Raw genomic sequence first — 13,465 nt, 5'->3', positions numbered from 1 at the left:
TAGTGATGGAATCTTAGGTCATGGGGCTAGGGTTATTAGCCGTATGGTGGTGTGGCTCCGACTATCGGAGTTGTCGATTGAATACTAGAGGGAATCAAGGATTTTGGGCATCGCATCGAAGTGAGAGAATCGTTTGCCACCGATGGCTTAAGCCTCAGCTTCGAAAGATTGGTTATGTTTGAGTGCAAGTCACCATGGATGTCGTGGAGCCATTGAAGCATAGAATTTTGATTAGAGGGCAAAAAGGGATTTTTTGGCAAACCTTCATTTACGAAAATATCTTGGTTGTTTGATATCTTTGCGGTCGGTTGGGGCACATGGATGGCTATCTGTTTGCCCAAACGAAGTCGAGCTCGGATGGTAGCGACTACCCTCTACAGTCTATCAATTTCATGGACGTTGATGTGATGGGCTGGAGGTCGAGGGTTGAGCCTATGATCGAAAAGGAACCAGAGGTCCAAGCTGTGGATGCCGACATCATTGCTTCGGCGACTGACGATCGACTGTAGTTGGGTCCTTAGATCGTCACTGCCTGGATCCGATAGTCATGGGCCCCCAGAGCCAGATCGAAGTCGAGGAAGGAGGTCGAGTCATTAGGCCTTAATTTGTCCTCCTAACCGAGTTCGTCGAAGGAGATGTCAGGTTCCATTGAATCATCACCTGACTTGGACGGGTGGCAGAAGCCAACTAATGTGGCACAAAAGGTTGACTAGGTCAGAACTCGGGTGAGTGGGCTTAATCGAGTTGAAACTAGGGGTTGGGTTGGCTTTTTCAGCCCTTATGGACCTCGACCCATCAAAGGAGGGGGTTGGCTTGAGCTAAAAGGGGGGCCCAAGCCCATGCGATGCTGTGATGAGTGAAGCAGGCTCCTCCAAACTTAAATGGGCTAGAATCCCAACAAAAGCCCATAAGGCCAAGGGGGATGTTGGGCCTGAGCGTGATCTAGACTTGGGGGTGTTTGGGCTAGTCAACGACCTGGACTGTGTGGCATATGGGCTCAAATCGAGGACCGCATTGATTGTGGAGGGCAAGGATGCGGCGATGGCATCGGGGTGCAGTCGGTGTGCAACGAGATCAGAGGGGGAGGAGAAGGGCAGTGATTGGCTGCCATCGGAGGGAGGTGAACTAGCGATGGGCGCTATCTCCAATGACTATCGGAAGGTTCAACCTTTGCTGCTTTGGACCCGCAGCCGACCTTGTTCCCACCACCAACGGGTGGTGCCAATGGTGTTGCCGACGATGACTCTGGGGCCCAATGAGCATCCTCTTGGGTGGAGGTTGGTGGGAGGGAACCTTCCAAGGAGGAACCCTCGGCTGGGGTGGTTAGCTGAGGAAGAAGCCTAAGGGTGAGGGCATGGTGGGTGATGGGCCGGGGTGTCAACTGAAACTAGGCGAGGAGCTTGTTGTGGCCAAATTGAAGGCCACCTTGGAGAAAGACAGGCTGGGTTTTAATGCTTGTTCTGTGAAAGAGTTGGATGCAGACTTCGATGATTGTGATAGGGGAGCAAGAACTCGGCATCTCATGATTGATTGATTTCCATGAAGGTGCTAATGTGAAACACCCGAGAGGTCAGATAATCCTCCATGTTGATGTTTAGGAGACTTATGTATCTTCGTAGTCTTGATCTTCGTATACTACTTGAAACCCGCTTGTCTGGTAGCAACCTCACCCGAACCAGGCGGAGATTCTCGAGAATCTGGGGGATCTATGCAATCAAGTCTCGTGGGTTGTTTGGGGGTATCATCGTGCCCTGGAGGAATGGGGAGGAGGGGTTAATGTGGATGTCTTCCATAATTGTGACCAGCATGTGATCATTATGCTCTCTGAGAATAATAATCCCTTTTAGCTTTTATCTAGTATTTATGCAAGCACAGATTATTGGGAGAGGCATGTGTTTTGGAGTGAGGTGACAAGACTGATTGAGCAGGATATTCCTTCATTGATGGTAGGGGACTTCAAATTGATATCTCCCAAGAGAAGAAGGGAGGCAGGTCTTTCATTGATAGCATTAAGACAAGAGAGTTCTGTGATTTCATTCGGATGAATGGCCTGGTAGACTTAGGCTTCTCTAGCCCTAAATTTACTTGATGCAATAACTATTAGGATAGTGCGAGAGTCTGGGAGCGTATTGGTAGAGCCTTTGGCATAGCCATCTAGATCTAGATGTTCGCGAGTTATCAAATCCGTCATTTCTCTAGGATTCATCGGATCATTGCCTGGTATTGATATTATGGACTTGCATCTCTCGTATCAGAGTCCATTTTGATTTGAGAAGTTTCGACTATTCTAACCCCATTCCTGGGATATTGTGCAAGAGGTATGGTGGCCTCCAGTATAGGGTGATGCAATATACTGCATCACCCGAAGATTGGAGCTGACAAGATGCAAATTTCATCAGTGGAATTGAGAGGTGGTCAATGACATCTTTTGAAGGCTGGATGATACTGAGGCTATCATTATTGAGCTTCAGAGGAAGGAAGACTAGGATGGGGGATTGACTGAGGCTGACCTCATGGAGTTGCGAAGGAGACTCATCATACACCACCCCCTTTTGAGTCAACAGGAGGTGTTCTGGAAAAAGAAATATAGGATCCAATAGATTAGAGAATGTGATAGAAACATCAAGTTCTTCCTGCTCTCCTATTCTGACTTTTTCAGAGCTTTGGTAGCACAGCTGAGACAGCAACGGATTCTCTACCCCTACAGGGATGGAGCAATAGAAGTATTAAGAATCCAACCAATCGTCTATTATCAGGAGCTAGAGGAACTGGATTTGGATGCTGAGGGATGATAGGAGACACTGGTTGGAGGGCGAGGAGGGCATCAGATAGGAGGTCCTCCAGTTCTTTTGGATGAGGTGGATCGAGTGCCTTGGTAGAGGTGAGCTTTTTGTTATTTCTTCTCCCATTGACTGGGTTTTAATGTAGGATAATGAGATGTTGGTTAATCCAATGATGGCGGATGAGGTCCATAGATCCTTTTATGCTATGGTAGAGGACAAAGCTCCTAGACCTGATGGGTTTCCATTCCTCTTTTTTAGATAATATTGGATGATCATTCGAAGCGAGGTGGTGGAGGTTGTGCAATAGTTTTTCGCATCTGAATCTATGCTGGAAGCCTAGAAGAGAACCTTCATTATCCTTCTTCCAAAAAGAAAAGATGCTTTGGAGCCTATCCACTTTAGACCCATCAGTCTCTATACTACGTTGTATAAGGCCTATGCGAAGATTATGATTGGATAGAGAAAGCTAATTCTCCCCAGGCTATTCAGTCTAAAGTAGGATATCTTTGTCAGAGATCGTAACATTTCTGACAATTTGATGGTAGCATAAGAGTTCATGCATAACTTACAGATGAATCCGACTCACTGCTGTCTCATAGCCATCAAGCTCGACATAGAAGAGCTTATGACTGCATCAGCTGGCAGTTTCTTGTATATACACTGAAGAGCTTCAGATTTTATGGGTAGTGGATCACATGGATCATGGGCTATGTTAGGTCATCTTTTTTTGAAATTCTGATCAATGGTACCCCTAAAAGGACTACTTTCCATCTACAGTTGGTCTCTGCCAAGGTTGTTTCTTTTTTCTTACCTTTTTATATTCTATGATGATGCTTTATCCAGGACTCTGCGGGCGGCTACCATGAAGCAAGATATATATACATACATACATGTATGTATGTATGTACACACACACATATATATGTGTGTGTGTTTTTTTTTTCAAATTTAATTTTTTTTAATGTTATGGAATTTATTATATTTTGGTGATGTAGTTTTTCTTAAATTTAGAATTTATGTTTTCGACATGATGCTATTATAGCACGATTTGTTGAGATCCTTGGTATTAAAATTTATATTTTTTATTTCTTATCTATTGCTATTATAATATTAATTGTTAGATGTAGGACGATATTATAAAGTACCTATAAGTAGTATATGTTTCGAATTCATATAACTTGCTTTTGAATTATGATTCAAATTGCAGTCTAACGTATGTAAAAATCTAAAAATTCAGTCCAATCCAATCCAAACTTTTCGGACTGGATTAGATTAGACTAGTAGAGTATTTGGTTTGGTTTTGGAGCCAAGTTTTCAAATCCAAAATATTTCGGATTGGAGTTGGATTTATTAGGTATAATCTAATCCAATCCATTTACACCCCTAGTGTTGGCTATCGACTGGTTCGACTCAGGCCACTTGGGACATTTAAAACTCTCCGACAGCGACCTGATTGGTGTTCATTACATGGGAGCTTCCACCTCCAAGTTATCTCAAGGTCAACTTCAATGACAGCATCAATCGCAGTAGGGGGTACGGATGTCACCTAATGGTAGCATGATTCCGAAAGCTGAGTTGCAAATAGCTTGGGCAAGCATTACTTTTGCCAGGTTGAGGCTAGAAGCGGAGAGGTTAGTGATTGAGGGGGATCCCGCTATAGTGGAGCCAACAGTATTGCTAACTAGATGATCTTTTATATGATAGAGCACGTCGGAGGGGCTGTGTAGACTGATACAGGAAACCTTAGCCTTTAGGGATATATATATATATATATATATATATATATATATATATATATATATATATATATATATATATATATATATATATATATATATATATATATATATATATATATATATATATATTGATCTTTTTGAATATATTCATATTAAAATTGTATAAACAATCCAGTTTTATCAGGAAAAAAAAAAATGTAGGAGACGGCAGTATAATTTAGATTATCACGTGCTTTTCCAATGAGAAGAATAGAATAAGGGATCTATTGACAAGCATGAGCTTCGACAAGAGAGAGATGACGATGCCTAACCCAAGATGGCGAGACACCTTAATGGTAAAAGCCTGTTGAATTTGCAGGAACTCCTCTTTTTTTTTTTTCCTTTCTTTCTTTCGGTGGGGTCGGGGGGGGTGTGGTTGGGGGGCGCATGATTTTCAAATTTCAGCATCTTATTGCATATGACATCAGTTTTAATGCGTCCCTTGTGGGCATCTCTGCTGCTTGTTATCTTCCAATGTGATCTTCTCCCAGATTCTAATGTACAATACTCGATGTCTGTAATTTTCGTCTAGCTGCACCATTTGCCTGATGCAAATCCAAAGTTTGTCTCTGATGATCTTAACATTTAGTGACACTGCGTTCATGTCAGTTGTCTCCAACCCGTTCGCTATAACCCAGCTGGCATGTCGACGCGTCTGGAACACTGGCGACCCCGGGTCAAGCACGCGCATAACATGAATAAATAAATGAAATAAATAATAAAAATAGTGAAAAGTAAAAAAAATAAAATGTGAAAATGGAAAAAAAAAATACAGTTAATTTTATTATATACAATATTTATATCATGGGAATGAGACTTTTTTTTTTATTTTCTTTTTCCTGAGTACTGTGGGAAAACGATGTCTCAACCACAATCATATCCCCCGGAACCGTTAGCAAGAAGAGAGGAGGAGGACAAAGCCAATCTACGGGTATATTCACCTCCTCATAGACATGACGAGCCTGAAATTGCTGTAAGGTAGATTTAATTGGTCAAATGTATTGGAGCAGATGATTGGATCAAATGTCGTGACCAGGTATAGGCATAATACAATGGATCACAGTGGCCCTTTCATAATCTTATCCTGCTGAAATCAAGCCGGTCGGTAGCCGTTACCAATCATTCATTAGCTGCTCTAGATTCTGCCGATGGAACGGAGTAAGAAGCAAAAGTTTTTGAAGCATCAAAGTATCACTTGACTGACATTTTTACGAAAAATGAAACCGACAGCTGCTTTTTCACCTTGCACTTGGCCATCGAAATTAATCTTCACCACATCAAAAAGGGAGGGGCATCCAGCAAACCTGCAAGGTGTAATCAGCAGGCTCACCGAGCCCGAATTGACCCAGTTCCTCGCATACGAGCAGGCACTGTTATCATCTTGAACCAGCAGTAGTAATATATTCTACGGCGAATTAATAAAAAAAATGTGTATTAGAACTCAATAAACAAACCTCTTAAATTCTCTAATTTTTGAGAAAGAGAGCAAATATAATTTGTAACCAAAACCTACAGGCCACAAGTCGGACAGGTCGACCTGATCGATCCAACTGGATCTTAAAAACATTGTTCGGCACACTATTATAACCATTGCTCCAAACAAATTCAAGAAAGGGTGAAAAAGGGGAAAAAAATTAAAGAAAAAAGGCGGAAGATAAAGATAACTATTGCAACTCCCAAGATTAGGACATTGTTGCTGCTCCCATATAGGAATATATTTTAACAAATTATACAAATTATAAAAAAAAAAATGTAAATTGATAACGTGTAGCCAAGAATGTTTGTGTGAGAGAGGTCCTGTGCAGGCGACGTCATCTGCGATACTGGCACGCCTTTTTGGCTGTTATCATCCTCCTTTCTTACAGAGCGAGACCTCTCCTGCCCCTTTAAAACTGGTACAAAACATGCCTCTCTCCACCCCAAACAAAAAACCTACCTCTCCTACATGGTAAAAGAGGAGAGAATGCACAGAGCTCAGAGATGTTTTGTTTCAGAAGTCACAGATTGGCATCCCTGCACGTGAATGCGCATGTGTTTTCAATCATTAGAGTGGAGCAAATTGAAAACACGACCTTTCATATGGTCACCAAATGACTCCAACGAGATGTTTTGTTTCAGAAGACACAGATGGGCATTCCCGGACGTGAATGCGCATGCGTTTTCAATTATTAGAGTGAAGCAAATTGAAAACAGGACCTTTCATATGGTCACCAAATGACTCCATGAGAGGGCCGGAAACACTGCCATACTACTAGCAGTCAGTTCTTCAACCACATAACCATGCCCTACATCTGTTCCGGGTAAGAAATCATTGTCATACTTCGAATTTCCTACATCATAAAAATGAACAGTGAGAGGTCCCAAGTTCAGCATGCAAACCAGTTGAAATGGTTCCTCACAAGCTATTTTGAATGTAAAATCTTGTATTTCTTACGTCCGGCTCTACTTTGCTGAGTTAATATATCATGCCTAATACTTTGTTTCAAGTTTATGTTTGCAATTAGTAAGGGTACAGTTTAACCAATGTCACTTTTACTCTTTATCAAACAGCTACATTTTTTCTAAAGGCCAAAATATTGGATCTTGCATAATACTTGTAGTATTGCAACCTGTTGGGGTAATCTCAACCAACTTTTCTAATAAATATCATTCAACTATAGCGACTCAACTAACTTTATAACCGATGACCAGTCGATATATCAGAATCACCGACCAATGGCCATTCGGATTTCTACAATCATTGATATACAGTTGACGCATTCAGACTATTGACATAAAGTCGATATATCAGAAATCGCTAGCGCAAAAAGCACATAACGGTCATGTACCACGATCATCAGACGGTCTTAACCGTCCATTCCAAAATCACATAATACCGGAATAAGCGGGATCCACGTGTCGAACCGTTACAAATGGTTACTAGCGAATTATTTATAAAAGAGAGGTAAATGAACAGCATAGGTAGGACATATTTGGGCAGATACTCTGCCACTTTTCATTTTTTACTTTTTATTCGACTACTTCTCACTGATTTAAGCATCTGAGGGTCTTCGTCGGACACAACTTCGGTCAGTGTGGACTTTATTTTGCAGATACTCTTCACCAGCGACGGGTGCAACAGGAAATTAGTGGCAACAGATTAACGTGCCAGGTAGAGGGGAGAAAACGAATCTAACAATAGCAAAAACAAGAGTTCAAAATAACTCTACTGGATTCGCCAGACAATCTTTCCGTCCGGGAGACCTCCCTCCACCTTCAATGGCAGAGTCCAGTTCTTCGCGTCTCGTTATCACTACGGACGTCCAACTCACTGCTTTAATGCAGCAAATGAAAGAGCTGACGGAGGCAATGCACAGCCTCCAACAATAGCAGCAGTAAATATAGCCAACAATCAAATGGTGACGCAACCTCAACAACAATTTCATCGGTGAGATGGGCCATATCACTCAATCCTTTCACTCTCAATGCACTGATAGCCACCTATTTTCCCCCCACAAAGCTGATGAGGGGAAATGATGATGTGCTTTTTTCCCTCATCCAAGAAAAATTTTACTCCTGGGTGCTCTTTCCAAGAGGATTTCTAGCACGTGGACAACTATGAGCAGAAGCTCCAGGAGCTAGATCATCAAATTAAAAGACTATAAAATGACTAAGCGATGAGACTTTGAGGGGCAGACGATCGTAATCTACAATTCGAAAAGTTTTTTCAAACGACAAATCAATCGTAATCTATGATTTAAAAAGCTCTTCCCAGACGACAATAGTTTCTCTATAACGAAACGACCTACGACAATATTTCGATTGAGTGGCGCAATGTACGACAATATTCCTCTATAATAGAACAACTGTCCTTCAGATATAGAATGCTGACAATCTACAAATGTATTCAATTATTCAGCTAACTCTTATTTTATTAAGGGATCTACATCCGACGACTATATACTTCGACGATAAATACGAGCTTTGGCTCAAGTCCCGAAGGGCCAAAGTAGAAAAATATTGATCTCCAGATTGAGATAAGTCTCAAGAGGATCTACACGCTAACTTTGGTCGGTCGAATCTACATACCGATTTCGGTCGGACAATTATATATATCGACTCAGCTATGACTAAGTGGAATAACATGCCGACTCAATCATGGTTGAGCGAAAGAATAAGCCGATTTGACCCCGACTAAATCAAATATACCGACTCGACTTCGTTCGATCGAAAGATATTTGGCTTGCCATCGTCTATCAAATACTTAAAAAAATTTATGCCTAAAAGCTAAGTCAGCTGATATTCGACTAGCAGGCAAATTATTCTGCTATGACTATCGATTGATATTCGACACATCGATTGATAATCGACAATTCGATTAACATTCGACTGCATTAACAGCAAGTCATCTACAATGAAAAGCAACATACAAGGAGTTCAACACTTAGAAAATTTTCAATACTTAAAAAACTATTCTTTTCATTCATGAGCAAAGAATTATAAAATTGGACCCAAAATCTGATTATAAAAAGTAAGTTGATGTTAAGATTTAACGCCTCGAGATTCAGTCCACATTGAGCCTACAGCGAGATTCGCGGTGAAAAATGGAGTCCAACGAGACCAAGATCACCTGAAACGGAGCTCGGACGGAGGAGATACGAGCTTTTGAAGTCGGCACGAGAATCGAGGTGGCGGAGGACCGCTGGCGATCGACGGCGGGCGGCAGCGGCGCGGCCGCAGGCGGCGGTGCGCGGGACGCGCGACCCAGGCCCGTGCGGGACGCGCGACCCAGGCCCGTGCGGGACGGACAACCCAGGCCCGCATGGGATGCGCGACCCAGACCCGCGGCCCCTCTGCCCCGGTCCACCATGGACCGGGCGGTCCACGGCGGGGCCTGTGGACCGCATGGGCGTTTCTCATGCGTTTCACGCGGTCTACGATACTATTTCGTGGACCGATCGCGATCGGACGGCCCAAAAAGATTACGGTGATGATCCGACGGTTCAGGAGGTTGATTTGGCTTGTTTAGGAGACCTAAACCTAATCTAATTAGGTTTTAAACCACGTTTAAGCCTTTAAAAGGGCCTATGACGAACAAATAGTGGTGTGGTTCGGGTTTCTCACCGTACGAAGTCCGTACGAACCCGATTGAAGAGAAAGAGGTGAGAGCGCTGAGAGAGAAGGAGCAGGAGGCTCCTGGACAGCGGTCGCCAGGCTCTTCAGGGGTTCAGGGGGGTCTCCAAGAGAGAGAGAGCTTTTGTGAGGGGAACTTCAGGTGAGAGAGAATTGGGTGTACAAGGGTTGAGGGTGAGGTCTCCTCTTGTAAAATTTCTTTTTCATAGTGATTGAGGTTGAGGGTTTGCATGCCCCGTAGAGGCGAGCCCTTTTGTGGCTGATCCACGTATTTTGATTATTTTTTCTTTTGTTTTGTTTCTTCTTTCTTCCTGCTGCATCGCGTGGTACTGAAAGGATCTTGGGAGGTGGTGTCCTAGCCAGACATCCACCCAACAGTTGAACTATTGTCCGATTACAAGAAAGAAAGAATTTTTTATACTGGTCACCAGTCGGCCTCTTCCTCAGTTGTGTCGACAGTCGTCGCAGCATCAGTCTTATGACCTTCGATAGCAGCCAATTTTGGTACGGCTTTTTCAACAATGGGAGCAGACTCTGGTACAGTCGGTGTAACTTCTTCAGTCAGCACTATTTCCTCGATAGTTTTCTCTTCCGAACCAGGGGCGGTGATGCTGCTCAGATCCAAATTTGAGTACAACTTTCTGACCGCATCCCTACCATCTTCATAGCCAATATAAGAAGAAGTGTAGCCGCCCTCGAAGATTTCATTTTTGAAGTCTTGCGATTCTTTGTAATCCTCGACGGCCTGCTCCCATGCCCGACTCAGAGCATCTTTGGCCGACTGTGCTTCCTCCTTAGTGGAGGCCGACTCTATATCGGCCAGTGCCAATCTTGATTTGGTGGCCCGATACTTTTTTCTTTCTTCCTCTAACTCTTTAGCGCAACTATCACGATCTTTTCAGAGCCGACTGATTTCATGCTTCTTTTTTATTCAGAACTCTTGAGATTTGATAGTCTACTATGTAGATTTCAGCTCGGTACGAGCTGACTACAATTCGCCTCTCACCGATTCCAACTTAGCTCTTGTCGACTCCAGTTTGGCCTTCATTAGAGAGTTCTTCTCTTGATAATTTGCCTCTCGCTCGGCTGTCACTCAAAGTTGTTCAGTGGTCGTAGCTTTCTCGATGTTCGCAGCCGTGACTTTCTCCATCCACATTCGGCGAAAGTCGATGATTTTTTGAAACTCACTTTCCAATGCCTGCATATCATATGCTAGCTGAAAAGAAAAAAAAAATAAATTAAATCAAAAAAAAGAAAATAAGAGAGGAGAAGAGAAAGAAGAAAAGCATCATCAACTTACGCTGAGCATCATCGGATAGAAGGATAAAAATATTTCGCACATAGTCCGATCTTTCTTGTTCTCCCTGACAGTCGGAAGAAGTGCAGCTTCGATGAGTCACTTGGCCAATTTCGGATTGGCCAAAGTTGACTCACCCGTAGAAATTCGGACATTGAAAAGTGTAGTGAAGTCTATCGACGATTCGTCTTCAGTGAAAATGGCCGATGCTTTTCCCCGCTCTCCGGTTGGTGGTCACTCACTCGAAGCCGCCATCTAGTCGGGTGTTGATGGTGCCCGAGACAGCATCGGCCCAGTTGAAGGTATCCGAGGTATCGTCGGCACAACAGTGGACGGTTCTGGTTCAGGCACAGCAGCAGACTCTACCAGACCCTCCGCCAACGAAATCATGGTTGGCGTGGTCTTGGCCGGTACCAACATGATGGCCACGACCTCACTATCTCTGGTCGATTCCCTCTGACAGGCGGTGCATCGATTGTTGGAAGCACTATCAAAGCAGAAAGTACAATGACAGGCTCGACTTCGAAAATGACTACCGATGGAATGTCGGTCTCCCTCATTGATGCTGACTCCGCATTGACCCGACTCTTCTTCGCCACTCGAGATGGTCTGGACTAGTTGTTGCTCTTTTTGTAGCGGCATATTGTCGAATATCAGCCATTGAAACTCACACTGCTGGTCGCATAGCTGCAATCAAAAGGCAAAACGACTCCGTTACAAAGTTCAAAGATAAATGAAAAGTAAAGTGAAGGATTGACTAAGCTATACCTAAGAAAGTCACCGGATTAAGTCTGGCATCTAGAGAGCTTGCTCCATCAGTAGCTCTCATTGTGCAGAGACTTCTACATCCTTCAGTTAGAAAAAGTCCTCCCGATCAATAATTTCGATCTGACTATGTTCATTAGGACTTATTTTTGGATATCTCCAGGACGAAGGAAAGCCCTAGGACGAAGAAGAAGAAACAAAAAAAAATAATTTTTCCACCCGTGGATGGATGAAGGAAGATCAGAAATAAAAGATAAATCCTTCCTCGGATTGAAGAACCACCAGTCTTTAGCTTTTGGATGGGAACGAAGAATGAAAAAAGTACGAAAAAGAGAAGACCGAGGGTTGGTCGGAATCATGTGACACAATAAAGCAAAACTGATGATCAATCGAATAAAATTCGGAGTTAACTAAGCAGAACAAAGACAGTAATAATCAAGAAGATTTTGGACAAACTCCAGAATCGAAAAATGAAGACCAGCCCGAAGATCCTCCACATAAATCGCCACCTGATCCGGAGGAGAACTCACTCGACCGACCGAACCAGATGCAAAGAGCTGAAATTGCTCCGGAATACGATATTGTTTCCGGAGCCGATCGACATTGGATCCAGATAAGGAAGAAACTTTCATGTTCAGACCCAAAGAAGAATCATCAACCAGATCACCTGATCGACTATCCCGAGGGGCCTCATCTACTCCAACCTTCTCTCTATCCTTCCTACTCCTACTAACCATTGAAAATGGTAGAGAAAAAAATCAAAGAAGATTAGAAGAGGAAGAAAAGAAGGAGAAATCTAATCTGAAACTAAAGGATGATCTAGAGATCACAAAAATACAAAGGAAGACTCCTAGAACCTTGAAGCTCTTAACACCCAAAATAAAGTCCTCAATTGCAGGAGAGAATAACAAGTAAAGAAACGAAAAATCCAAATAAAAATGACATTATATATATAGGATCCGTCAATAGTAGAGATGAATTTGTTCAAATCAAGATTATCACAAACTTTGACACGTAGTTACATCAAAACCGATCATTGATTGGATGGTTCGATGCACCAACCGTCAAATCATGCCATGTCATCTCTATTCGTATGAGTAGTTAAGAGCCAATAACAACTGGATGCGTGGTGGCAATCGATAAGTTAGAATCGAATCAATCAAATTGTCTGACCGTCTGATCATCGAAAAGATAAAACAACTAGAGATCTTTCGACTTTCGAAGGATTCATTAATGCTTCCCACTGAATCAGGGCTCAAGATAACACTTGACAACTCTCTTCGTCCAACGTATCAAGCCACATGTCAATCCACATGTCAGGCCACCTTGAACTTGAGAGTGGAGGGCAACTGTTGGGGTAATTCAATCTGCTTCTTCGATTCATAGTCGGTCAATCGACTATCTATCAGTTGGGGCAATGGACCATCAAAGCTATATTGCAAGATGAGTTTTGGTTCAATTACAATACATTATCCGACTTTCAATCGGCCTAATAGGCACAGACCACTAACTATCAATCAGTAAGTCGACGGACAGTCAGCAATTCTCAACCAATTTTTCTGACAAATATCATTCAACTATAGTGACTCAACCGACTTCATAACCGATGGCCAGTCGGTATATCAGAGTCACCGACCGATGGTCATTCGGATTTTTACAATCACTGACATACAGTCGACGCATTCAGACTATTGACATAAAATCGATATATCTGAAACCGCCAGCACAGA

The sequence above is a fragment of the Elaeis guineensis genome, chromosome 1 (assembly GCF_000442705.2).
Source record: "Elaeis guineensis isolate ETL-2024a chromosome 1, EG11, whole genome shotgun sequence".
In the NCBI taxonomy this organism is placed as follows: Eukaryota; Viridiplantae; Streptophyta; class Magnoliopsida; order Arecales; family Arecaceae; genus Elaeis; species Elaeis guineensis.
Note: the sequence above shows the minus strand (reverse complement) of the source record.